Raw genomic sequence first — 21,348 nt, 5'->3', positions numbered from 1 at the left:
GTCAAGCTTCCTGTCTTCTTTCTGTTTTCCCACACCCTGCACTACATCACCCATAATGCCCCGATTCCGGGGGTGGAGTTGTGCGCCTTCCCATGCTGCCTTGCGCGGTCAGTTTAAACCGGGCGCTTTCCCGCAGTACGGCGCTTGGCTTTCTACAGCTGTGCTGGACCACGCCCTGGGTTCGTTACCCTGCAACGTCGCTCGCATTTCTGACCTTGGGGAATGCGTGTGTTCCTGTCGCTTCCCCTTCTGCGAACCTGCCTGGAAAAGACTGTTTTGGTGAGGCATCAACGATTGAGTGCGCTGGATCCTCTGACTCCCTCCTGACCTCCCGGAGTCTCACGCAACCCTACGGGAGCACCGAGTCCTTTTGGCATTTCACGACCTGCTACCGCACCAGAGAGTTTACGCGCTCTCCCTGTTCAGATTCTGTCACGATTCCCCGACGACAATACTGCCCGTTTATCGAGATAAGGAACCTTCGGATCTGCCGATTACAAGATTCCGGTACCTTTATTTTTTGATTACGTTGTTTATGTTGTGGAGCACTGAACGTGGCTAAAACACTTGTATTCCTGGGTGACGTCTAGTGAATAATAAGCAACCACAAATTCTTCCGAGTACACCCTTTTGCCACGGGACTCTAGAGACTGTGTTATGTAGAGTTCACTCCGACGATCTCGAGTGATTTCCAACTCCGGATCAGAGGAACTCTGTTTTCCTTTAACTCCCGCTAGAAGAACTTGTTGAAGCACATTTTGGATAAGGAAGGAATTTTACCATGTCTTCCTACTCTGGTTTGTTTAATCATAGGAAGATTCTACCTAAGCTCCTAGTCACCTTCAAGGACGGAGCACCCTCACTCCCTAGAGGCTGTTTGTTGGGACCTTGTTTAACCTTTGGATATTTAACCCGCTATGTGAGTATGAGAGGGTGCACAACTGTCAGTACCTGATTGGGGAATCTCCGCAAAAACAAGTTACCCTTTCCTGAACTAACCTGTCCCTTTTCTTTGTTTCTCCTGTTTGTTATTTTGTATGTTACAGCTTTATTCCACCAGCCCACTGCTGTCATTCTGGTCACGTGGTCCTGTTGTCGTCTCCTCCCTGTCTGAGGGAGTGACATACCATCACCTTCCAGTAACATATTGAATAACATGTAGTGTATTAGCAAGTTTGTTTTATAAAATAGGTAAACTAGAATATTATTTTTCGGATGTAGATAACATTTTTTCACAAGTACCTGTAGTTCCTGAACTAAATAGAGTAAAACCTGGTAAAGTGTTAGGTGAATTTTTCCTAGAAACTAGAGCATTAACTTTAGAATCCGTATTTAAAAATAACCTCACTTGTAGTTTGAAGAAGGAAGAAAAGACTTTTCTAGAAATGGTAGAAGAAAGGAGAATAAAGATAAAAAAGAAGATACCTGAGAGTAAAGAAGAAAAGACAGTCTGGGATGTTGAAAGAGAAAAACATTTGAAAGGAGAAACTAGTCCAGCTATGGCTTTAGATTGGCCACAGAAAGGGAAATTGTGTATTAGAAGAAATCAAACTGTGTATGATAACTACTTTATAGGTGCAAGTGACTGCCATGATACTTATAGAATCGTGGGTGTATGGGGATTTAAAGGAGGAAATGATCCGGTATTCCCTGGACTATATTTTATCTGCGGGAACAAAGCTTATTATCGATTACCTGACCATTGGTATGGCACATGTTACCTAGGCCTGGTTTTCCCAAAGATATTTCATGTAGGAAGGGGAAGAAATGGTGCACATGAGATAGGTAGACAACTAACACGTAGAAGGAGAGAATCTTGGGCAGAAATTGTAGGGGATATTTTTGGAGCACTGATACCAGCCGTTGGAACATCTCTGAATGCACACAAAATTAGAAAATTGTCTACAGTAGTAGATCGCTTGTCAACAAGCACCACTGGAGGATTTTTATTGGTAAACACAGAAATGGTTGCCATGCGAGCCATGGTGATGCAAAATCAACTTGCCCTTGATATTATTTTGGCCAAAGAGGGTGGAGTCTATGGAATGCTGAAGGTTCAACATTGTTGTACTTATATCCCTGACAAAAGTCAAGATTTGAAGTCATACATAAAGAATATAACTGATTTGCATGAAGAGATTGTTCCGCTGGAGGTTGAAGGTATTTGGGAAAAGATTAGAAAAGGGTTTTCTACTATTAAGGACTTTTTACTAAAATTAGGTAGTACATTTATTGGTAAGATTCTATTTCCATTTACAAGTGTGATATTTTTAGTATTAATTCTGAGACTAGGATGCTTATGTAGTAAGAAAAGAAAATTACAAAATCACATAAAAAGATAAACTACAAAGAAAAGAGAGAGAAAGACAAGAAAGAGAAATGGAAGAGGTAGAATTAGAAGAATGGAAAGAGAATGTGTATAAAAAGACAAGAGAGGAAGAAACAGGGGAAACAATCATGTGACCTAACAAAACCTAAGAGAACTGAATTCATTTCTATTACAAATTTGATCAAAATTTAAGGGATTTGTGGTGATATTAAAAAACACCAAAGGGGGGATTGATGGAGCAGGTAAAGAAAACGTTTGTATACCTCCTCTATTTTGCATGGAAATACTAATCACTTAACTATAACGGTAAGCGGACGAACGGACGCGGGTACGGTCCATCTGTATCAGACATGTGCTGACGAAAAGTGGGGGCTTGGCCTCTGCCGCGCGTGCGTGCAGTCACACAGCCGCATCAGCTGGAGGCTCGTATTAAATAGATGAGGCAGCTGCACACTATTGCTGCCTTGTGTACTATTTCAAAGTTAAAAAGGAGAAGCAAAGTGTAGAGGGGACAGAATGTCTTGTCGAAAATTGTTCATAATTTTGCTCTAATCCTAATAATATCAATCTCAGTATCTGTTTCACAGCATCAATGATGCGGGGAGAGGCACTATTAATCGTAACATGATAAAAACAAAATGCAGGCGGGGCAGAATGTTTAATCAAAAATTGTTTATTCCTCAATGTTTCTTCAAACCAAAATAATATCAATCTTAGTATCTGTTACACAGCATCAATGATGCAGGGAGCGGCACTATTAATTGTAACGTGATAAAACAAAGTGCAGGGGGGATCGAATGTCTATCATGTGATGGAGCAAGTAAAGTAAAAATTTGTATACCTCCTCTATTTTGCATGGAAATACTAATCACTTAACTGACTTATATTATAAATTAAATTAACTGTTTGCAGTGTTATATTAATCAACCATTTGCACCTTTAGTAAACACCAATTACACGTGGGACTCATTGCTATTTGCATGGCAGAATAACCCAAATAACTAACTGTGGTACGCCTATTAATAATAGTAAATGTGATAATAGGATATTGCATGATTTATGTTGCTTTTGTGAAGTTTGCGTTCCCGTTTGGACCGAATGGCGAGTTTTTATTGCTTTAAATGTCGCGAAAAGCTAGGAAAATAATAATACATAAAGGGATTAGTGAGAGTTTAACATTAGAATCTTCATTTCGGTGTATTAATTATTCTTTTGTGTTTGTTTTGCTTAAGTTGACATTTGGGCCTACCAAAACAGGACATCCAAAATGGAGTTCAGATGTGGCCACCGTCTTGTGAGCGCGATGTCTATTGCGCAGACGCGGATGGCTCCGAAGACCTCCAGGCAACCTCAAGTCAGAGCACAGTGTTCCTGGTCAAGGATAGGAACAAGGAGGATTGCCAAACTTCAGTCAGTAAAAACTGGTTTAAATGAACAATAGTCATATACAAGCAAGAATCTACAATGTTGCATGAGGATGACATGGACGGAGGAAGTGAACCAGCAAAATCTATGGGAACCCAAGCTAATGGGAAAATTGGACGATATTGCAAATTTCTTCAAATGAACCAATCACATGCTTTCTGAGTCTAAGAAATTTTTCCTGCTATCCCAAATTTTATTATAAAAAGGGTAGTAGAATAGGGAGGAGCTAGCTACACTCTTTCTCTCGATGACCGCACACCCCTATCGACCCCGCAGGCGATAACAGATGCTTGCACGATTCCTTGTCTTTTGGAGATCTTTGGGACTGGATTGTGCTGAGCAAAGAAACTTCCCAGACTTTGAGCCGTGGCCTGCTTTATTTGGACAATTTAACAGCTAAATTTGGTTATGCAGAGCCAATTGAATTAGAAAAGCCCCGCTAGCAAGAATAGGTAAATATAAAATGTCATGCGATTTGTGCGGATTGATTAAAATTATAAACTTTGTTTGACCAAATGTTATTAATTACAAACAATATTTAGATAAACAAAAATTGATTAACAGAATTTGAGTTTGTGGGTTTTTCTTCAATGAAGTGATTAGAGGATTCTGAAGGTTAAATGTGTTTTAGCTGCTTCTAAATCACCATCAACGAGTCCAACTAATTGGTCCGTCGACCAAGTGGTGGAGTGCCTTGATTTTAAGGTTAGAATCCAATGGGAGGTGATGTAAATGTATATTCTGTAAATAACTTTTCTTCCCTATAGGTGATAAGGTACCCCCCACATTTCCAGCGAATTCATCATCCCCATGTGTGCAGATACGAGTGCGTTAGTGTGAATGTTGGTATTATGGGCACCACCAATGAATGCGTGAGTGTATGAATCAGTGTGGTAACAGATCTGTGACGCAGGGAGGATCTATAAATTTGCCCCTTTCTGCTGGATCACGTCTCCAAACCAGAAATATTATAACAAGTTTTGATAAAGACATTCAAAATTAGAAACTTCTTCTTTGATGCTGGTCTTGACCCTGTCAGCCAACCTGTAAATTTTGTGTTTTACAGGGGGGCTGTACCCAGTGTCCACATCATGCGTCCGCCAGTGTGGTACACCTGGGGTCAGGGAAAACAGAGTGGCAAACTGTCCCAACAGATGGTGAGTCACTCTGCTGGTCTGAGTCAGTGCAAGGGAGAGGTTCATACCTTCCACTGACCCATCTTTCTCCTCGGCAGGCAGGAGCCCAGGAAGAGATTCACTCTTCTCTTCCACTCCATCATGTGTAGCCATGAGCATGTTCACTTCAGACCCCTCAAAGTGAGATCTGAGGCAGCTCACATGCAGAACCCTCAAAGGGTTCCTTGGAGACTGTAAGTTCACCAGATAGGTGACATCACTCTTGTGCTCCACCACCACAAAAGTCCCAGTCCACTCGTCCTGGAGAGCTCATGATTCTATTGGGGCCATGACCGACATTTCCTGGCCTTTCTGGTCATACCAAGGTTTCATCTCTTCTTGGCTTGCTTCCAGGTTCTTCTAAGCGAGCTTCCTAAAACACGAAGTCTGGTTTCTGAGTGCCAGCATGCAGCTAAATACATCCTGGCGAGTTTTATGGGGAGATTTCTCCCAGTCTTCTTTCACCAGACTAAAAGGTTCTCTTATAGCATGCCCATACAGTAATTCAAAGGGGATGAACTGTAAGGATTTCTGCGGTACCTCCCTGTAAGCAAAGAGAAGGCATGGCAAGAGGATGTCCCACTTACTCCTTATGGGTTCTGCAAGACCCTTGAGCATGCCTTTCAGGGTTTGGTTTAATCTCTCAACCAACCCATTACCTTGGGGGTGGTAAGGAGTGGTCAACTTATACGTTAGACTGCACTCCTCCCCCAAGACCGGTCATATACGTGGATATGAAGGCGGTACCCCAGTCAGATACCACCTCTTTGGGGAAACAGACTTGGCAAAAAGATCCCCATCAGTGCCCGGCCCACTACGGGAGGAGTCATTGTTCAGAGAAGAATAGCCTCCAGGTACCGCGTGGCATGGTCCACCAAGACCAGGATGTACCTGTTTCATAGGGCTATCTTGGGGTCCAAGGGCCCCACAATATCAATTTATACCCGCTCAAAAGGGGGGCTCACCACAGAGAACGCTTGGTGTGGAGCCTTAGCTTTCCTCCAACTCTTACCACTTGCCTGGCGAATCCTACAATGTGCAGCAGAGTGCCTTCACATTTGGGGCCAAAAGAAATGGGGGATAAGCCTGTCAAAGTTCTTGTCCTGCCTCAAATGTCCTGCTAAAGGCACATCATGAGCCAGACCCAGTAGAAAGGGCCTGAAGCGCAGGGGTGCCACCAGCACACTAGCTAACCCTGGCTCAGCAATCTTAGACTCACTGTACAGGAGACCACTCTCCCAGTAGAGCCAATGTGATCCAGACTGACCACAAGCTGTCTGGACTGCAGCCTGCAAACTAACAAGAGCAGGGCACTCCATCAGCTACTCGCAGAATTCCTCCATATTGGGACCCCCCTACTGCTGCCAACGGATCAGCTCACGTTGGTCTCCCAGCTTGTGACTTGCTTCCCTGTAGGCTCCAGGGCATTTCCCTCCAGGTTTGCCTCCTCTTGGACCTTGGAAAACTTCACTGGTGGGTTTCTCACGACCCCTGCCCTTCCTCTTTCTGGCTGGTACCTGGACCATTCTTTCAGGCTCCAGGTCCTCCTAATCACCCCAACGGGCTGCCTTTGGCCGAGTGGGTCACACACACCCACTCAGGCAGACCCAACATCTCCAGTTGAGCCAGATGTTCCAACTTCTACCAAGGGGAACTCTTCAGGTCACTGCCAAGCAAACAATCAACAGGCATGGTTGGACTTATGACTACTCTCAAGGTACCCGAGACATCCCACGCTCAAAGGGAACCTGCACCACCTTACACAGGTGCTCAGTTGACTGCTGCAACTACAGGGTAAAAAACAATGGGGACCACTTGCTCCTCAGATACCAGCTGCCACCTGATAAATGTCACACTGTCTCAAGTGTCTCTCAGAGCTTCCACCCTCTGGCCATTTATGGTCACCCTCTGCCTGCATTATTTTAGTGTTATCAGGCAAAAGGGTCCTCTGGACAATCTCACTGTCCCTTAGTGAGACAAGGGTCATCTTAGCTGGCTCCCACCCTTCACAAGGAACCAACTCCTCCCCATGCACTACACTAACCAAGCCAAGTGACTGCGCACCAGTGGGTGACGGCATACTTGGGACACTTGGGATCCCCCTCATGTGACCCTCCTTATCACATGCAAAACACTTGCAGGGACCCTTCTCTGCAGGCTTCCCTGTAAAGATCCAAGGCTTCTCACCACTGGGGTTTGGGAATCTATACCCGTGGAACTAGATTGGGACACTTTAGAGAACGTTTCCTGGTTACCCTTTTCACCCAACCCTTCAGACTGCACTGGCTGCACGCTGACACCATTTGAACTTGACTCTGCCTGCTTAGCTTTGATGATGAGCTCTGTCATACTCAATTCACGAGCCAGAAGCAACTTTATCTCTTCCAGAGCAAGGGTATTCTCCTTCTCCTGTTCCATTCTGAACTTTTTCTCCTGGAGCCTCACAAGCACTAACTCATGATCCCTGGCCCTCTGTCTCCATCTCCTTTGGGAACACATTTCTAGAAGACACTCTGCTGCCAGGCCTGGAGGGCCCTTCTCCCACAGACCGATTCTGAGCCCCAACCCCTTTGCTGGCTCTGCACATCCAGATCCACATTCCCATTCTCGGCCTCCCCATCTTCTCTGGCCTCCCACCAGGTACAAAAGGCCTGCTCCAGCTCCTTCTTTCTAGTGAAGCTTCTAATGAGACATCCAAAGTTCTTGCAAAATTGTTTGAGCTGATCTGTTTTGTAAGAGTGCAACATTTCAATCTCCAACTCTGCAACCTCATCTACTGGTTTACCACTCAGAGACATGGTGTGTGGATACTTCAAGGGTTATCACAAAAATAGAACTAAAAGTCAAAAAAGGTATGTGGTTACGTAATAGTCTGCACTCAGTAGTGCACACTGATCACTGTATGACAAGGACAAATACAAGTTTGACCCTCACCGCTGACCACCAATGTTAGAAATGGGGGTCTCTACTTGGCAGTGATATGCACCCTGTCCAAGTAGGGACCCTTCCTTCTAGTCAGGATTAGGAGATTATAGACTTAGATAAACCCTTTCATGCCCTTGGTAGCTTGGCACAAGCAAACAGGCTTATCCCAGGGGCTGTGTAAAGTATTTGCACAGAACACAACAGTAACTGAGTGAAAATACTACAAATGGATACCACACCAGTTTAGAAAACTAGAGTATCTTTATCTAAATGAAAGATGACTAAAATGACAAAATTCCAATATACACAACTCAAAATATGATTTTTAAAAGGTTTCAAGAAATTCTGTCCATAGAAATCTATGGATGTGTGATTTTTACACAAAGTACCTTAACTGCGTCAAAGTGCACAAGGCAAGACAGCTGCAGAGTGGGGGAAGTGCTGGAAAACAGTGAGGTGTCAGTTCCTGAGTCTTTGGGAAGGTGAGGCAACAGTTCTGCTGCACGCAGGAGAAGTGCAGCATTGACTCCGGACGGTACAGGAAAGTGAGGCATCTATTTTCAAGGTGATTCTGGTCTGCAGAATTGGTGTTGAAAAAAATTGGCACACAGGTGCAATGTGTGAGAAAATTCAGGCTCTACGAGTCGGTGCGGCGAAAATCCAGGTGATGCGTCGATTTTTCTAGCCGCACACGGGTGATGCATTCATTCTTTTAACCACACAGCAGGGCCTGCGTCGGTTTCAGTGTGTGCATCTCAGACTTCATAGATTGGTGCATTGAATTCAGCATGCACCGATTCTTTGTGCTGCTAGCAGGTGCTGCAGCGATTTGTTTAGCCGCACGGGTCTGTGCTTTGGGATTTTCTCCCACACGGCAGTGCTGTATCAGGAAAATCAGTCACAAGAGCGAAGCATCGATTTTGCAGATTTCTTCAGATCCGTGTAGATATTAGCAGCAGCAACAACCTCCAAGGGCCCAGAACTGGATTTGGCACCATAAGGCAGGTCATAATTCCCAGCAGTGGAGATCAAGGATGCTGCAGGTGGTCTTTGTGTCCCTGAGACTTCAGAACAGGAGGAAAGCACACACAAGTCCTTGGAGAAACTTCACAAGCAGGAAACAGCGAGTCCAGTGCTTTTCCTCTCCTTGGTAGAAGCAGCAACTGCAGGCCAACCCAGCAAAGCAACACACAGCAAAGCGGCGGCACTCCTCTTTATAGCTCTTCAGCTCTTCTCCTTGGCAGAGGTTCCTCTTGATTCCAGAAGTAGTCTAAAATTCTGGGGTTTTAGGTCTAATACTTATACCCCTTTTTCCATTTGAAGCCTTTGTTCCCGAAGCCTCTCTTGCTCAGTAAAACCAGTTCTGGCCTCCCTGGTTCGGTTTCACTACATTAAGGGGAGACCGCGCTGTGCAGAGCAGCCACAGCCTATTCAGGTGTCAGTGACAACTCCTCCCACCACTCTTGCCGAGGATGGTTCATCAGCATATGCAGAGCACACCTCAGCTCCCTTTGTGAGTGTCTGGAGTGAATGCGCAAACAGCCCCGGTCAGTCTAAAATCGAAAAGGGAATCCCCAAGCAGGCAGAGGCACACAGGATGATTAAACCAGAAAATGCCCACTTTCGAAAAGTAAAAGCAACAAATGATTAATACAACATTCCGTCCATCATTTGTTGCTGCAGCACTTTCTAAAAGTGGAATTATCAAACCCACAATTTAAAAACCACCTTTACTAAAAGGTGTTATTACATTCCGAGTTCAGAGAGCCTAGCTTTTCCCAATTGGAAGTTACAAGGCAGTTCCAATGATAGCTTGTGGGAGAGCTAGTCCTTGCAATAGTGAAAAACAAATTTTGGCAGTATTTCAGTATCAGGACATGTAAAACAAACCAGTACATGTCCCACCTTTCACATACACTGCATCATGCACATTGGGGGTACCTTGGGCCTAACTTAGGTTAGACTTATATGTAAGAAAAGGGAATGTTAAGGCCTGGTAAGTGGGTGCGACATGGAAGTTAAAAACTGTGCATGCAGACACTGCAGTGGTAGGTCCGAGACACACTTGAAAGGCTACTTGTGTGGGTGGCACAATCAGTGCTGCAGGCCTACTAGTATCATTTGATTTACAGGCCCTTGACACACACAGTGCACTTCACCAGGGACTTTCCAGTTAATCAAATATGCCAATCATGGGGAACTAATCAGAATTACAATTTACATAGGAAGCACTTGCACTTTGGCACTGATCAGTGCTAACAAAAAGACAAAATCCAGCACACAGTCAATAACACAGGCAGTAGAGGTAAAAAAAAAAAAAAAAGTCAGGGGAAACAATGCCAAGGATGCCAGGTCTAACAGCCCCCATGCAACAAAGTCTATATCTTGCCTTAAGAGTCCATGCTTGCAGCATTTAGGTGCTATGTTTGAGCAAGTACTCAGCAGCCCACCTGCCTGGAACAGTCTCACCCAATAAGATAATAGCTGGAAATCCCGGGATGACCTTGGTGCTCCTGAATAAGTAATAGTCTTTCGGCGCAGAAGGCCCACATCCTCTCTCAGTCTTTCCCCAATGATGCATCGGCCTCATCAGTCCTTGACCGTCTTCTGAAGCAATCAGTATATGTTACTCCTTGCTTTTTCAGCATGACCAACCAGGACAATGACAATCAATCACAGTGGCCCATCCTCCTAGTCACACACTGAGGTCACTGACCTTGGCCCGCACGGAGACAACTGACTTGTCTTCACAATGGACCCCCACTTGTCACAAAGGGGACACCAAATTCGGTACTAAGAGGGGGTGATGACTGCAATTCACAGTAGCCCCCTTCCTACTCACATTGGCGTCACCAGCTTCTCACTTCATGGTGGGGCCCCTGCTGGTGACACGGGGGAATGCAGACTCTGGGAAGATCTGACAGGCAGCCTGCTCTCTTTCAATAACCCTAACCGAACTGGATATCTCACACTTCGCTCACTGGATTCACTTACCAGGAACCCAAGTGTGAGTAAAGGACACAGCCACGGATCTTTACCTCAGTGCGCCAGGAGGCACCACTCCTGTGATACAGGTAAAAAGGCCTGTTCACACTACTGATCACTATGAAACACAAAACGGGCATGCTGCTACCACTGCGCTCCTGTTACTTAACTCCTGTAGAAGGCAGTAGCCCTCTACCATCATGATGGTAGTGCGTGGTGCACCACTCGCAGTCCAACAAGTCCACATTACCATGAGATAGGCATAGATAATGACACACATGCACAATCAATGTCTGCCCATAACCATAAATAATCACCAGAGGTCCATATACCCATGCAGCTGAAGCACTCATGTCAGGTGTGCACGCCCCTCACCATGTAGAGGACTTTTCTATCCCAACAGCCCATCTAAGCAGCACTGTCATGCAATTCAGAAGTTTCTTGCAGATCCAAGGATGATGAACAAAATACTGGCTATTCATCTTTCACTCTTTGGGGCTCTGCAACTGCCCATAATCGTATTTGCTTCTTACGGTGTACTGATGCTTCTGTCTCATGTGCCACCAACCTAGGTTGCCGACATCTTCACACTACTCCAGGTTTCTGGCTCTCCAGCTTCAGTTGCTTCATCACCTGCAGTCTGCTCATCAGTAACTAATCTGAGGTCTTACACACTAGGCATCTTCAACTAATCAATCAATCAATCAATCATAGGCATTTGTATAGCGCACTGCTCACCCGGAGGGTCTCAAGGCGCTGGGGGGGGGGGGGGGAATGCTACTGCTCGAACAGCCAGGTCTTGAGTTGCTTCCTGAAGGCGAGATGGTCTTGCGTTGTCCGGAGGAGGATGGGGAGGGAGTTCCATGTCTTGGCTGCCAGGTAGGAGAAGGATCTTCCTCCGGCGGTGGCTCTGCGGATGCGGGGGACGGTGGCAAGTGCGAGGCTGGCGGAGCGGAGCTGACGGGTGGGCTTGTGGAAGGTCAGGCGGCTGTTGAGGAACTTGGGGCCCAGGTCGTAGAGGGCCTTGTGTGCGTGGGTGAGGAGTCGGAACGTGATTCTTTTGTTGACGGGGAGCCAGTGCAGGTCTCTCAGGTGTCCGGAGATGTGGCTGTGTCGGGGGATGTCCAGGATGAGTCGTGCTGAGGCGTTCTGGATCCGTTGGAGTTTCTTCTGGAGTTTGGCGGCGGTGCCGGCGTAGAGGGCGTTCCCGTAGTCCAGCCGACTGGTGACGAGGGCCTGGGTGACCGTCTTCCTGGTCTCGGTGGGAATCCACCGGAAGATCTTTCGAAGCATGCGCAGGGTGTTGAAGCATGAAGACGAGACGGCGTTGACTTGTCTGGTCATCGAGAGGGAGGAGTCCAGGATGAAGCCTAGGTTGCGTGCGTGGTCCGTTGGCTTGGGGGTGGCTCCCAGGGCGGGGGGCCACCAGGAGTCGTCCCAGGCGGAGGGTGATGATCCCAGGATGAGGACCTCTGTCTTGTCTGAGTTCAGTTTCAGGCGGCTGTTCTTCATCCATTCTGCGACGTCTTTCATCCCTTCGTGTAGGCTGGCTCTGGCGGCGTCCGGGTCGCTGGTTAGGGAGAGGATCAGCTGGGTGTCGTCGGCGTAGGTGATGATCTTGAGGTTGTGTTGACGTGCGATGGTTGCGAGGGGGCTCATGTAGACGTTGAAGAGGGTGGGGCTGAGCGATGACCCTTGTGGAACGCCGCAGATGACTTCGGTGGCCGCTGACCGGAACGGGGTGAGGCGGACTCTCTGGGTTCTTCCGGCGAGGAATGAGGTGATCCACTCCAGGGCCTTCTCCTGGATGCCGGTGTTGTTCAGGCGCTGTACCAGGGTGCGGTGGCAGACAGTGTCGAACGCTGCTGAGAGGTCCAGGAGGATGAGGGCCGCAGTTTCCCCGTTGTCCATTAGGGATCTGATGTCATCTGTGGCTGCGATGAGGGCGGTCTCCGTGCTGTGGTTGGCTCGGAAGCCGGATTGCGAGTGGTCGAGGGATCCGTTGGTCTCGAGGAAGGCGGCTAGCTGTCTGTTGACGGTCTTCTCGATGACTTTGGCAGGAAATGGGAGGAGCAAGATGGGGCGGTAGTTCTTGAGGTCGGAGGGGTCTGCAGTTGGTTTCTTCAGCAGGGCACTGATCTCGGCGTGTTTCCAGCACTCCGGGAAGGTGGCGGTGTTGAAGGAGGCGTTGATGTCGCGGAGGTGGGGTGCGATGATGTGGTTGGCCGTGTTGAAGATGTGGTGTGGGCAGGGGTCCGTAGGGGATCCGGAGTGGATGGTGTTCATTGTGCGTGTTGTGTCTTCGGTACTGACTGTGGTCCAGGTGCGGAGGGTGGCGGTGGGGGGCATCGGTTCGGTGGTGGGGTTCGTGGTTGGTGGGCCGAAGCTGTTGTGAATGTTGACGATCTTGTTGTGGAAGAAGGCTGCGAGGGAGTCGCAGATGTCTTGCGAGGGAGTGATGTCATTGTTTCCGGCGTCGGGGTTGGAGAGCTCTTTGACGATGCTGAAGAGTTCCTTGCTGTTGTGGGTGTTGTTGTCCAGTCGTTCCTTGAAGGCTGTCTTCTTTGTGGCGCGGATCAGTTGGTGGTGTTTGCGGGTGGCGTGTTTGAGGGCCGTCATGTTGTCTGTGGTCTGGTTGGTGCGCCAGGTGTTCTCCAGGGAGCGGCAGTTCTTCTTGGAGGTGATGAGCTCGTCGGTGAACCAGGAGGCTTTCTTGCTGCCGCGTCTGCTGGGGGGGGTTCTTCTTCAGTGGTGCGAGGGCGTCTGCGCAGTTGGTGATCCACTGTGTGAGGTTGTTGGCGGCTTCGTTGGGGTCCGTTGAGCTGGTAGGGGGGTTCTGGCTGAGGAAGGTGGTGAGCTGGTCGCCGGTGATCTTGTTCCAGCTCCTGCGGGGGGCTTGTTGAGGGTGGTGGTGGGTCGTCGTTTTACTGAAGCTGAAGTGGACGCAGCTGTGGTCAGTCCACTGGAGATTGGTGGAGTGGCTGAAGGTGACGTATTTGCTGGATGAGAAGACTGGGTCAAGCGTGTGGCCGGCGTAGTGGGTGGGGGTGGTTACCAGTTGCTTGAGTCCGAGGTTGGCCAGGTTGTCCAGCAGAGCAGTGGTGTTGCGGTCCTTGTTGTCCTCCAGGTGGAAGTTGAGGTCCCCCAGGAGGATGTAGTCGGTGGAATTGATGGCGTATGGGCTGATGAAGTCTGTGATGTCTTCGCTGAACTGTGTGCGTGGTCCCGGTGGTCTGTAGACGAGGGTGCCTCTGAGCGTGGTCTTGGGGTCGGTGTGTATCTGGAAGTGGAGGTGTTCGGCGGAGGTGAAGGTGTCATCGGAGTTGGTCGTGATGCGGATGGTGTTCTTGTGGATGATGGCGATGCCTCCTCCTGTCTGGTTGACGCGGTCCTTCCTGGTGATTTTGTAGCCTTCCGGGACGGCGATGGCGACGTCGGGCGCTGAGGAGGCGTTCATCCAGGTTTCCGTCAGGAAGGCGATGTCTGGTGCTGTCGAGTCGAGGAGGTTCCAGAGTTCGACGGCATGCCTGTGAATGGAGCGGGTGTTGAGCAAGATGCACATCAGGTGTTTGTTGCTGGGGCTCGGTTTAGCAGGTGCGGTGTTGGGTCGGAGGCTGGTGAAGCGGCAGGTCAGGCAGGTGAAGGGTCCATGGGTGTGTCTCGGGGTGGCTCGGTAGCAGGCGGTGTTTCGGCCGGCATTGAGTGCGTGGAGGGTTTTGGCGTCGTAGATGTGCAGGGTGTGCTGGCGAGGGCGAGGACCAGGGGGTCTGGCGCTGGGCGCGGTCCAGGCGCGGACGGGCGCAGACGGGCTTACCTTTGGCGCACCTTCGGCGCTCAATCGGCACTCCCGCTGCGCGCGTCCGCTGCGCGGTCGCTCTGGGGGCGTCATAAGTAGAGCCGGGAGGGAGGAGCAGCTGGGTGGCAAGAGCGGGGCGGCGAATGGAATCACAGGGGGGCGGGGCCGCAGGGAGGCAGCGGCGGGAAATTCCAAGAAGCAGCGGGCAGCGGGAAATTCCCAGGAGCAGCGGGCAGCGAGCGAAGGAATCTGCAGGCAGGAGGCGGCAGAGGCAGGCAGGAGCAGCAGCAGTGAGTGGGGCGACCAAGCCCTGTGGAGGGCTGAGCGGTCACTACAAACTTTGGTCATCTTTTGCTGACTTCAATAATAACTGCATCTTTTGTAGTGTCATCAACTCCTTCCATAATCTCAATTGTTTGATTCCCACATTCACCTTTGATAATAAACTCAACTTGACACTTCAGATTTGGAGGTTCATTGGCTTGCTTAATCTTTCACCATTTATAAATATGCATTTATGTAAACAACACAATCAGCTTTAGTTCGGCTACATAAATTCACATCTTATCTTGAATGCCATAATTTTGAGCGCGTTATTTATTTTTCTTTATATGTCTTTTAGGAACTTCTGTATACAGTTCACTTATTTATTATCTAATTAAGGTTTATGCGATGTAAGTCATTATCAATTTGCAATCATCTTATATGCATTTACGTTCATTATCATTCAACAATGTATGCTATATTTATTGTGCATTCATGCTTCTGGTTCCCATGCTCATGTATTCATTTAATAACCATCTGAATGATATAAATTGGTTGTTCAGAGTCCTCAGTCAGCTAAAGTGGTATATACCTGCAATTACGTGAAGGGAGCTCAAATGGGTAGTGATCATGGTGGTCTCTGATAACTGAACAGTCCGGAATGATACAATTACATTTGGATGTGTGGTGTGACACCTCCAGATATGTTAATATTTTATATTTCACAATCCTATGACTTTCAATTGCTTTATACAAATAAGATGAGGTATGACACCAAACTAGGAGACTTGTTGATTTTTTGCATCAGACTAAGGTTTTCATAAGCGTTTTCAATCAAATTAAGATACATTTCTTACACTAGTGAATTGATAAGAAAGATTTGTTAGAGGACAGCATGGGAGAGTAGTACCAGACATAGTAGTAATCAGGTCTACTGATGTTACAATGTTCCTTAATTAAAGTGCACAGGAAGGAGGCAATCTGACAACAGAGAGCCCATGGGTGTCGCGACTACCACAACAACCACAACAAGTGGGAGAAAGATAGGTTATGCACAGTCTGCAAGGGGACTCGGTAGCACCAACCACAAATATTGGGTAGTCTAAATGGGACAGGTTCCAGACCCTTAGACCAGACAAGGACAAAAATAGAAAGAGACTCCACCTTCATTTGCTTCTGGAAGCAGCTTAGAGTTTTGTGAGCTCTTGTTCTTGTGAGTGTGCAGTCATCATTTGGGGGAGGGGTTATGTATGAAAGCGCTGCCCCGTAGTTGCATAATTTCTGTGTTTCCGAGACTGGCAGCAGTGCTCTATCGGTGGCAGATCTAGCAGAGACATTTAGGCACAGACTTAGAAAGGCAGCATGGACGATGCCTGAATTTAAGCAATGGCCCCCAAGGCAACACATAAACCTCCCCAAAACACCAGCACCCCTCTTTCAAGAGAGCCTCCGTCCACTACATCTAAACCTCCCAGAAAAGCACCACCAGCACTCCCCTGCTTTGAAGAATGGCACCTGAATTTACCTCATGCACAGAACCTTCTTCATTTGTGAAGTCAGTTCTTGAATACCATATCCAAATGTTCAATCTTGGCAATGAAAATGGCTCTTCTCACTTCCTGAGGACCTACTCCCCTAGGATTCCAACTCCACCCTCCAACACACAGAGGCACCTAGTCACCCCTAACTCAAACATTCTTGCTGCCAACTCCCCCTTACCAGGTTTACACCTCTAAATAGAACTCCAAGTACCAGACACTAATCCCTCCAAGAAGACACATATCATTTACTACACACTGCAAGCTGACCAAGACTTCTTAGAACAATTAATGGATCTCACTCCCAATCCTTAAAGTTCACAAATAACATCCACCTAAGAAACTTTCCATTCACTAAACCATCCCTATGGGCTATTAAGTAGATCAACTGAGCAGCCTTCTAAGTAACACATATATAATTCAATTATGTACGGGTTCTACCAACATTAAGAGATCATCTGTTGGCCCTCAGACAGCACACAAACTGGTAATCTTGCATATCTGCTTGATACTGGGTGAGTTGTATCAACACTACCTCAATATTTTCCATTTCATCTCCGAAAGATCTTGAATCAAAGAACAAAACTACAAACCTAAAGTATGGATCAAAGTGACAAGACATATAATCCCTATTGAGTGCTCTGCAAAGTTCATGACACATCTTCAAACCTTGCACAAAGTGCAAACTGCAACTAAGTTAACCTACCATTGCAATGAAACTATAGCCAATAGAATCAAGGAACTGGCTTCCAAGCAACTTAGGAGGAAAAGTAATCTCCTACCAATGGTACAACATGGACCTTTATGAAGGGAGAACACACCTCTTACATCAGCATAACTAGAGTGGGGACTAAATCTCCCAACCATGAACCGGACTAGACTTCGCATTAGGAGAAGGTAAAAAAAGCAGCATGTTTGAAAATAAAGCAATTTAACGCATTTAGTCAAAGCAAGAATCTGCCCTATAAAATTCTTTGATATCATCATGTAAAAAAAAAACAGTTGTACAACCAATTCAGGAAACATATGGGAAGATTTTATTTTTTGCTGAGAAGATTAATAAGATTGAACATTTGGGCTGCCAAAAAATGCACTAGTTAGCAGACCTCTCATTCCTCCCTCAAGGACCAATGATACCCTGAGAAAGTTCAGAAAAGTATAACAGGAGTGAGATTGGAGTAATAGCTAATACAAGTCCTGCTGCAACCACCCCAGAAGTGATACCCTCCCACTTAATTAAAGAGATTATCAGTCACATTTCACTGTACTTAAATCAGCTGATCAACTCCTCGCTGGCCCAATGTAAAGTTTAGATCTATCAGCAGACTTACGCAATCTCAGATCAGCAACGAATTTCCCGTTAGTAGCAAAAATTCTGGAAAGCTGGAACTTATCAGAACTCAGGCGATAGATGGCCACAACTTACTGGACAGCTTTCATTCAGGCTTCAGAGATGGCTACAGCACAGAGGTAGCCATGCTACAGATTGCAGACTGCCCTCAATGCTTCTTGGACAATGGAGATTACAGACATCTTATACTCCTCAACCTATCCCAGGTGATCAACACATTCATTCATAAAATTCTACTAATTACTCAAGGAAATAATGGGGATAAATGGATCTGCCCTAAATAGTTTTTCCTCTTATCTAAACAATCACAATCAACTAATGAAACTGATTACATCCCTGAAAGATATGACACAATGTCCAAAGGTTGCATTATGAAACAGTACTATCCCCAACTCTTAACCTTAAACAGATCCCCCCCGACTACAATGAGAAACTACTCAAACCTCTCATATCATTTTTATGCTGGTGATATCAAGCTTTATCTAAACGTTTTGTCCCACAAAGACATGATCTTCCTAGATTATACTGCAAAGGGCATACAAACATGGTTATAATCCCATCCCATGAAGCTTAACCTGCTAAAGATGTAATTCTTCTTGTCCCCTCGACGTCAAAACATGCAAACAACTCATCACACCAGTCTGACCAAAGTACTACACCAACACAATTAATGAAGCCACCAACAGAAGCAGAACACTTTCAAGGTAATTGCAATTCTAAAAGGTTTTATGTATAAAGAATCAAGGATTTTTTAAAGACAAGGAGGCCAGCATTATGCATTATACTTTTATTCACCACTTCTGAGCAGCAACCATTTAAAGCTCAATAGAACACAAAACATGGCAATAATCAAAAGAATGTTCAGTCCCATAAGTAGTCTGTGACCTCCAACTTCCTCCTTTCATTTGCTCTTCTACTTTATTATACGTGTTCTTTAATTCCAGAAATCCTCTTCTAGTGCAATGCAAAAAAAATAATCAAAATCCAACATGTAACTACGTTCCATGTAAATCTAACTATAAATCGTTAAACGCCCAAATGTCCTAAAATTCCGACATATGATTTTTGTACTTCAAAAATCACCACACCTCCCAAAAACAGTTGGATGGGAGGGATAATGCTAGTCTCCTTGTCTTTAATAAATAAAACCTCGATTCTTTATACAGTAAACCTTTTAGAATTGCAATTTTATGTCAAGACAGGAGGTTAGCATTATGCATGTTCAAAGCTTTTGTAATGCAGATTTTGATTTATGATCTATGGACTTAAAAAAAAAAAAACTTTTGAAAGTCTCAGCTGAGGACCAATCTGCTGCTTTCATAATATCCTCCAATCTTCCACCTAGCATACACACTCTACTTGCCATTGCTCCTCACGCTGAATGAGCCATGAACTTTGAAACATCCACACCTGCTTCTTTCATTGCACTTTTTACCCACCTTGCAACTGTTGCACTACTAACTGCTTTATAAGGTTTCACATATGAAATCAACACTTGCTCAACCCCTGAAGCTCTTTGTTCTAATAATCTATTCTCATAGTTTTTAAGAGAATGCACCACACACAACTTTGGATAATCAAACATAGGATAGAAGTTGGAACCAGACATTGTTTTAGTTCTCTTGCAAACCTCAAAATCTATTCCATTAGGCTGATAAAACCTATGAGTCAGTTCCATAGCTTTCACATCTGATACTCTCGGAAAAGATATAAGGCATAATAAGGAAGCTAACTTCCAGGACAACTCTCTCACATCTAAATACTTATTGCTTGGCCATCCCTCAAACAACTTTAGAACCAAATCCACATTCCATAGTGTTTTATACTGCCGATTTGATGGCCTTTTCAATCGGATACCCTTCATTACCATACATACTAAAGGATTTTTACCAATTGTGAGAAGTTGGCCTGGTATTTGCTGTCCACTAGTTATAGCGCACACCTTGCACCAGTCCAAACAACCCCTTATTGATGATAGGTTAAGGACAAACTTTATTGAAAGCTATCCTAGTGGTAGGTGTGGAGAGCAGCCTTCAGGCTAAGAATGTAAAGCAGCTTGTTTTACCAGTCTATAATCTCTTTAGTGGCTAAATAAAAGGAGACCACACAAGGTATATATATAAAATATATGTATTTATTCCTAAACACACCCTACTAGTCTCTTTATGAGGCTAGAGGTAAAAGCACATAAGTTACACTTCAAAATATTACAGTAAAGTAGCACAATACACATTAGGCCCTAGGGGTGGACCAAACCATATACTAAAATAGTGGTATAAGAACCACAACTTAACTAGACACAAGGCCTAGAACCGGTAGAATCAATGGGACCCCAAGGAACCACCCAAGGTAGTGACACAGGGGACAAACGGGGGCCGTGTGCAGTGTGAGAACACAGCCGCGAGCTCCCGTTAGCTTCTATGGGGAAAGTCTTTTTAGAGTTAAAGGATACTTAGGAATGAACTAGGACCAAACCCTTTCGGACTTAGACAGTTCTAGGATCAACACCCACAAGAGCACCAGAGTACTTGAGTCACCTCACCCAGGGAAGCCGGGTGCATCGGTGTCAAATGGTGTCGGGTCGCGTTGTCGTTTCCAATGGCCGCTGGCAAAGAAGTGCTGCTGCAGGGAAGATGCGAAGTGTCCGAAGAGATCCAAGCCTGGATCAAAGATGTGAAGAACCTGAAAGCAGAGGGGACAGTGTCTGGGTCACTTGCCAATGACCAGGGGCACGATAGATGAAGGCCCACCGAGATCGGGTGTTTCAGGTGAGGAAGGTGAAGCTTGACTCTTCAGCCTTGAGGACTAGGAGGAGTCAAGGATGACGCTGTCCCACGAAGGATGTCGAGTGCTGCAGTGTCGGTGCCCAGATTGGACACAACAAGCCTTGGCAACAGCAACCCACACAGAAAAGAAAAAGATTCTTTGATGCGGACCAGCAAGGTCCGAGGGACTCCACCAGCAAGGAGGAGTGAGGGAACATCTGGAGCAACCAGGGAAGACAAGGAAAGTCAAATTTACCTTCACAGTCGACGGACCAGGGATCGCAAAGGGACCTCAAGAGGAATCACAAAATGGCAGCCCACGGGTCACTCGGAGTGGGTAGGCTGACAATTTTCTGTGGATTCTCTGCTCAGGGTCTGGGCTACAAGTAATCCAATGCACAGCCTCAGGGGATGTCTAGAAGCTGATGCACTTGCAAATATGCACAGTGTCCAGGGGTTCCGGTACCACGACACCCACGAGGGCTATGGGTCTCAGCTTTGCTGGGGACTCCGCTCGGCCTCTGGGATGTCTTGAAAACCACTTTTGGTGTTGCAGAGTCTTCGGCGTCCCGGGGGAGCTTCGGAGATGCAGACCGGACAGATGCTTCTTTGGTGCCTGCCAAGCAGGGGAGTAACTACTTTACTCCAAGGGAGATTCTTCAGTCATCTGGCGTTGAATAGATCGTCGAAGTTCCAGGATTCAGTTTCAGAGTTTCCTCCAGGGATATCTAAAGTTCTGGTTACAGAGATTCCTTCTTTATACCCAAGGAAGGGGTTGTATTAACTCAGTGGACC

This window comes from Triturus cristatus, chromosome 5_2 (genome assembly GCF_964204655.1).
Source record: "Triturus cristatus chromosome 5_2, aTriCri1.1, whole genome shotgun sequence".
NCBI lineage: Eukaryota > Metazoa > Chordata > Amphibia > Caudata > Salamandridae > Triturus > Triturus cristatus.
Note: the sequence above shows the minus strand (reverse complement) of the source record.